This window comes from Hydra vulgaris, chromosome 11 (assembly GCF_038396675.1).
Source record: "Hydra vulgaris chromosome 11, alternate assembly HydraT2T_AEP".
Taxonomy (NCBI): domain Eukaryota; kingdom Metazoa; phylum Cnidaria; class Hydrozoa; order Anthoathecata; family Hydridae; genus Hydra; species Hydra vulgaris.
In genome coordinates, this window is record NC_088930.1 from 34800469 (window position 1) to 34806307 (window position 5839).

The 5839-nt window shown below is 34.3% G+C and overlaps 1 long non-coding RNA gene across 1 annotated transcript; it reads right to left on the minus strand.

The window, feature by feature from the left end:
• Nucleotides 1-1228: 1228 nt before the first annotated feature.
• On the minus strand, nt 1229-4373 carry LOC136087602 (uncharacterized). Its single transcript, XR_010641926.1, has 2 exons — nt 4237-4373; nt 1229-3941 (listed from the first exon to the last, which is right to left on the minus strand). It is a non-coding gene; the product is annotated as an uncharacterized LOC136087602 (long non-coding RNA).
• Nucleotides 4374-5839: the final 1466 nt, after the last annotated feature.

Consider the following 5839-nt stretch of genomic DNA (forward strand, 5'->3'; position numbering starts at 1 on the left):
AATGAAAGGATGGAGTAAACGAAATTGGAGTTCAAGCAAAGAGATCTGGACTAAAAAGCAAGTAGATTTCCTTGTGGAGGTTAATACCTTGTTTAATATATCTGTTCCTCAAATAATTGACATGATAATGAAAGATCAGAGAAGAATAGAAGAGGCAAAGAAAGAAGATGTGGGCTTATACGAAGACCAGAGATCTAAAAGGAATATGACCATAACTGCACAGCAAGATAAAGAATTTGAAATTAGGGCTCTGCGAAAAAAGGAGAGATTTGAAAGAGTTAAGCAGTTAAATGTTCAGAAAAACAAAAAGGCCCAAAAAGAGAAAAGGACTTTGGAAACATTTGACAGATTACAGAAGTCAACAGACAAGAAAAGCGCAGACAAAGCTTTGGATGGACAAATCGAATTTGAAGATGATGTTAGCCCATTTGATTTTTTTCTAGTTCTATTTTATGTGAAGAAAGTGATGATTCTGAATATGATGTATCCAAATCAAAAAAATGAAAATAATTTTAGAATTAACACCTGATGAACTAATTGAAGCTACTTCTACTGTTAGCGTTCGGAATAGAATTGGTGTTAGGCCCCATGCTGCTATAATTTCTGCTATCTGCAATAAAGCAGGTGTTGACTTGCATGATATTAATTTATCAAGATCTACTCTACACAGAAAAAGATACAGAATTATTGAAAATCTTGGTAATTATTATTCACAAAAGTGATTAAGTTTATTTGTTTTATTATCTTCATTATTTTAAATTTAATCCTCAATCTCTTGGAATACTATAGTATTGTCGACAATATCATTGGTGTTTGCTGCGACACAACTGCATCCAACACTGGAAAATTTGCGGGAGCAGTTACAATTCTATCAACTATTATTAATACACGTCTTGTCTGGTGCATGTGTTGTTGCCATATTATTGAAGGTACTTATTAAACATTTGATGACTGCACTGACTGGCGCCGAGACCAAGTGTCCGAGAAGAGAAATTTATATGCGCTTACAAATGCGCTTTACAGAATTAACAAAGTTTAACTGGACTTCTTTAGAGATTGGATCACCTATCTATAATATAGCCAAGGCAGCATTAAAGTTTTGGGAAACTTCACTAAATGAAAATATTTTCAAGAGAGGAGACTACAAAAATCTTTGTCAGTTATTTGTTTACCAGGCCCGTACGCAGGATATTTCGTGGGAGGATGCGAAATTTGAAAAAGTGGACCATTTTTACAACATATCAAATATATTGCTTCCAAAATAATACACAAATATAAACTTTATAATGATATACAAGCTTAATAAGCACCGACACTGAATTTGTGTGAAGTCAAATAATTTCAGTCAAAACAAATCGTAACTGTAGACGCCGAGGATATTTTTGTGAAAATATATCAACAATTTTCTCTTCGTCGATGACTTTACCATAGTGGATATGCATTAATGCAAGAGAGTCTTTCTTGCTTCATACTTGCTCTCGAATATGTATGGAGCCTGCGCAATGCACTAGCACTACGTTCGCATTCGCAACTGGTCGCTGGGATTGAACAACAAACTTTTAGAAGAGTGAAAATATTTGGGAATAACTCTTCGTTGCATTCTTTTAATGCTTGCGCTGCAGTTGAAGGACATTTTTACGGAGGTTTGTTTTGGAAACGATGCTTCCATCAAAACAACTCTTGGGGAAACAAATCTGCAGATGGTAACTCTTCTGCATAAAATTCGACAACATTTTGAAGAGATGCTCCTCCCTCTTTACAGAGAGTAGATGATACAAGCCCCAACAGTTTAGAGGAGAGGATGGAAAGGTTAGAAAATTGACTCTCCAACTCTGAGCTTATGTGGTTAAGGAATGGAATGGCGAGATTTTGTCAATAATACTTCTCAGGATTAATCGAAGGAGCATTGTTGCGCATTATTTGACGTTCAACAGTCCTTGGCTTTGTTGGTTCGGTGTTGACAGAACGTGCCATTCGTTCGGCTTGGGCGTAGACACGCAAAAAATTTTCGTCCATGTTTCTTAAAATATCTTTGTAAACAGATTTCACCTCAGCAATTTCATGGTATGTCATGATATTATCCACAGTGCGGCCTTGTAATTTCACAGTTATTCCGTTCAAATGTGACAGTAATTGGTAATAGTCAAGAAACTTATAATAAAGTCAAAAGGCGTAAGACTTGTAAGCAGTGAATTGGCGTTGTCTCTGGATGTTGTATCCCATGTAACATTTGTGAAATCTTCTCCGCATGCATCTTTGTTCGCACCATACGCAATATATTCCAGAGCGATAATTACGTAGCAGTATGCTTGATAAAAATGTCTGTATGAGTCATGCCGTAAAGACCACCTTGTTCTACATAGGTCAATGAGACCTTTTCTGGGTTCGGAAATGTCTGGTAATGCCTTCATGATGATTGATTGCAGAAGACTCTCGCGCTTTGGACTGGCAAGCAAAAACAGACAACAGTTCTTCAGTTTGGCAATGGTATTTCTTGTATTTGGAAGAGAACTCGAATGGGCTATAACAAGATTAAGGCAATGTCCACTGGAGTGGACATATACAGCCTTTGGAGACTCGTTCTTAATCTTTCTCTGAACACCTACATTATCACTGGACATATTTGCAGCTCCATCGTATCCTTGACCACGAATGTTTTTTAAATCAAGATTGACGTCTTGCAGAAATTGAGTCATGGTGCAATGACTTCTCCGGTGATTCTTGGAACATGGAGAAAAGATAAAAATTCTTCACGAATGTCTTTGTTTTGATCAACAAATCTAATGCAAAATGCAAGTTCCTCACGATTATGGCTAGTCACTTCGTCTGCAAGAATACTGTAGAACGTAGCAGCTTTTATTTCTTTAACCAAGTCACTACGGATGATATCGTATCCTATAAGTGTTATAATTTCGTTTTGAATACGCGGAGAGGTGTATTTCGCATTTCGATTACTGATACCAATATGGGAAAGATGCTAATGTAGGATTTCATCATGTTTCGCAATAATTTGGAGCGCTGCCAAAAAGTTACCCGGGTTGTATTTTATCGAATTATCAGATGCCGACAATGTTTCTTGATTAGCTCTCAGAGCAATGCACTGTCTTCCGCAGAAAAGGATTGCCTCAGCTATTGTTTTTACAATTTGTCGATTCCTTTCTATGTTAATCTTTCTTTCTTCATCAAAACGAGTATCAATGTTTTCATTTGGCTTCTTGATTGAATTACAAAACGTCTCTGACAAAATCATTGCATCGTGGTGGCTTATTTTTGTTTGATGCTGTTTTTCCTTCTCGTCTAACTTATGAAACGCGTTAAATGGTTTATTTACGAATATTCCCAAATTCTGTCTTTTGGAGATAAGAATCATTACCGAACAATGGATACAGTATGCGCCATTCAATAATGGACTGTAGACCATCCATTTGTAATCCGTCAAATATCTTGCCTTGAATTGACGCTGACATTTGTGAAGAAATTGTGACGTAAAAATATATTCTATAGGTGGCTTGAAGTGATTATTCAAGAGAAAGAACTTTTGACTATCATCGAGTGTCCTCATTCAATTCTTAATAATTCATTGTAGCATGAATTATTAAGAATTGAGTGCCATACTCAATTCTTAATAATTCATTGTAGCATTCAATATTTCACCAACCTCATTGGTGAAAGCGAGAGGTTCAGAATCCGATTGTTTGGTAGTACGACATATTTTAGCGGGAGGACTATCAATAGAATCATGTTGTTTAAAAATTGCGGTATTAGTATTTGGTGCATTTTTATTGAGAGATTGATTATGATTTTCAGTTTGTTTTTTTGTACACCGTCCATCTAGAGATTGACAAGTTTTAGCTGGTGATATTCGTTTTCTTTCATTATGCTCTTTGCGCCCCATAGTATATAAAGAGTGACTGAGTATGGTCAATTTCTCATAATAATAACTATGAAAATTTTTATAAAATGAAATTATAAATATATCATATACTAATAATAGCAATGTAAATATAAAAATGAAAATATATTATCAGATAAAAATTTGTGCAACACCAGTAATTTTAGAAAAAATGTGGATATACAGGATATATATATATCATACGCAATAACGTAAAAAATAATTTAAAGCATTTTAAAATATTAGTTATCATTGCGTCTAACAATAACATACATAATAATAAACAATATTTGCAATAATAAACAATGAAAATATACGGAATAAGTAAAAAAAGGACATCTTACTATATTGGATGAGAAATAATTGATGTAGTAATCGAAACGTATAATATTAAAAGTGTAATATATAAAGAGAACTTAAAGAAAACAAATTAAACAATCTACGATAGTACCTGGTTGCGGTAATAAGCAAACGCGAAACTAAAAACAAAATTGTTGTCAAGAAAAATCGTACGAACGTTAATGAAGACATTATAGTGTTCATAACGACAAGACTTAGCGACGTCAATAATGTATAGTACCATAGAATATAAAAATCTAATCAATATGAAACGAAAAACGTATGCTGTATGCAGTTAAAGGTGCATTTTTTCCTATAAAAAATTTAATATTATATAAAATGTGGACCTTTCGAAAATGCAATTTAATTGCTTACATTAGAAATGACAAAAGACATCTCAAACATCATGAATGAAAAGGAGAAAAAGATGGTTTAGACACCTTCTTTATTTATTCTCAAAATAATTTCCTTGGTTTTTCAAAAACTCTCGGAGTATTAAAGCACTAGCTAATGATTTAACAGCATTGAAAGATGTGTTTGATTAAGTAAAGAATATCCTGAGTTTTCTTAATCAATGCTGAAAAGCATGCAAAATCATACCTGGTATTTAAGTCAGCAGCTTGTTGTAATGGTTTTAATGGATGATGATGTTGAAAAAGACGAGAAGAAAAATATACTTCAAAAACTCTTACAGTTTCCAGTTTCTGAAGTGTTCATGAAAGGTAAACCTAAAATGCCTGTAACCACACTGTCTACAACACTATCAAATTTAGTTGGTGATCAGAGCTGGATTTTATTTTGCCTAGCCCAGGTTACCCATGACCAGGTTGAGTTAGCTGCACAAGGGGACTTTACTATTCTAAACAACTTTAAAATTTTTGTTAAAAATATGGAAGTCACCAATGATTGTGCAAATATAAAACTTATCCAAGACTTTATTTTGTCATACCGAAAAGAAGATATGAAGCAGAATGTCTTGTTGGTTACAAAAAACCACAAAAAAACGTTGAATACAGATCTGACTAAAACCTAGCTAAATCAGATTTGAAGTGCTTGTGATATTTTTTCAACATTTCTTTCCACGATTCTTCAACATATGCAACATATATTTCACATAAATTTTATTATAATATACAGTATTGGACAAAACATTTGCAACCAACATCGAACAATGCTAAAAAGTGTTCCTAATTTTACATGTCTTAAAAACGAAACGAACTATACTACCACAGCAAACAGTTCAGGAGTCTGGAGTCATAGCATGCCATGACATGAGCAATCAGCTGACAGATGACAGCACACAGGCAGAATTTCGTTGAAAAGTGCCATTTTACAGCGGACAAAACAAGTGCAACTTTTTTGGTTTGTTTCATTTTCTTAAGTCTGGTCCGTGTCAACGTCACGGAAGTTTTTTAATAATTAAAGGAAGTATCCAGAAGTTTCCAGAAGCATGCAGAAGCTTCCAGAAGTTTCCAGAAAAAGCATCTGGAAGCATCCAGTAGCATCCAGAAATATCCAGAAACATTTAGAAGCATCCAGACGCATCCAGAAGGATCAAAAAGAAGCATCTAGAATCTTCCAGAACAGGTTCACACAGGTTCATTTTAC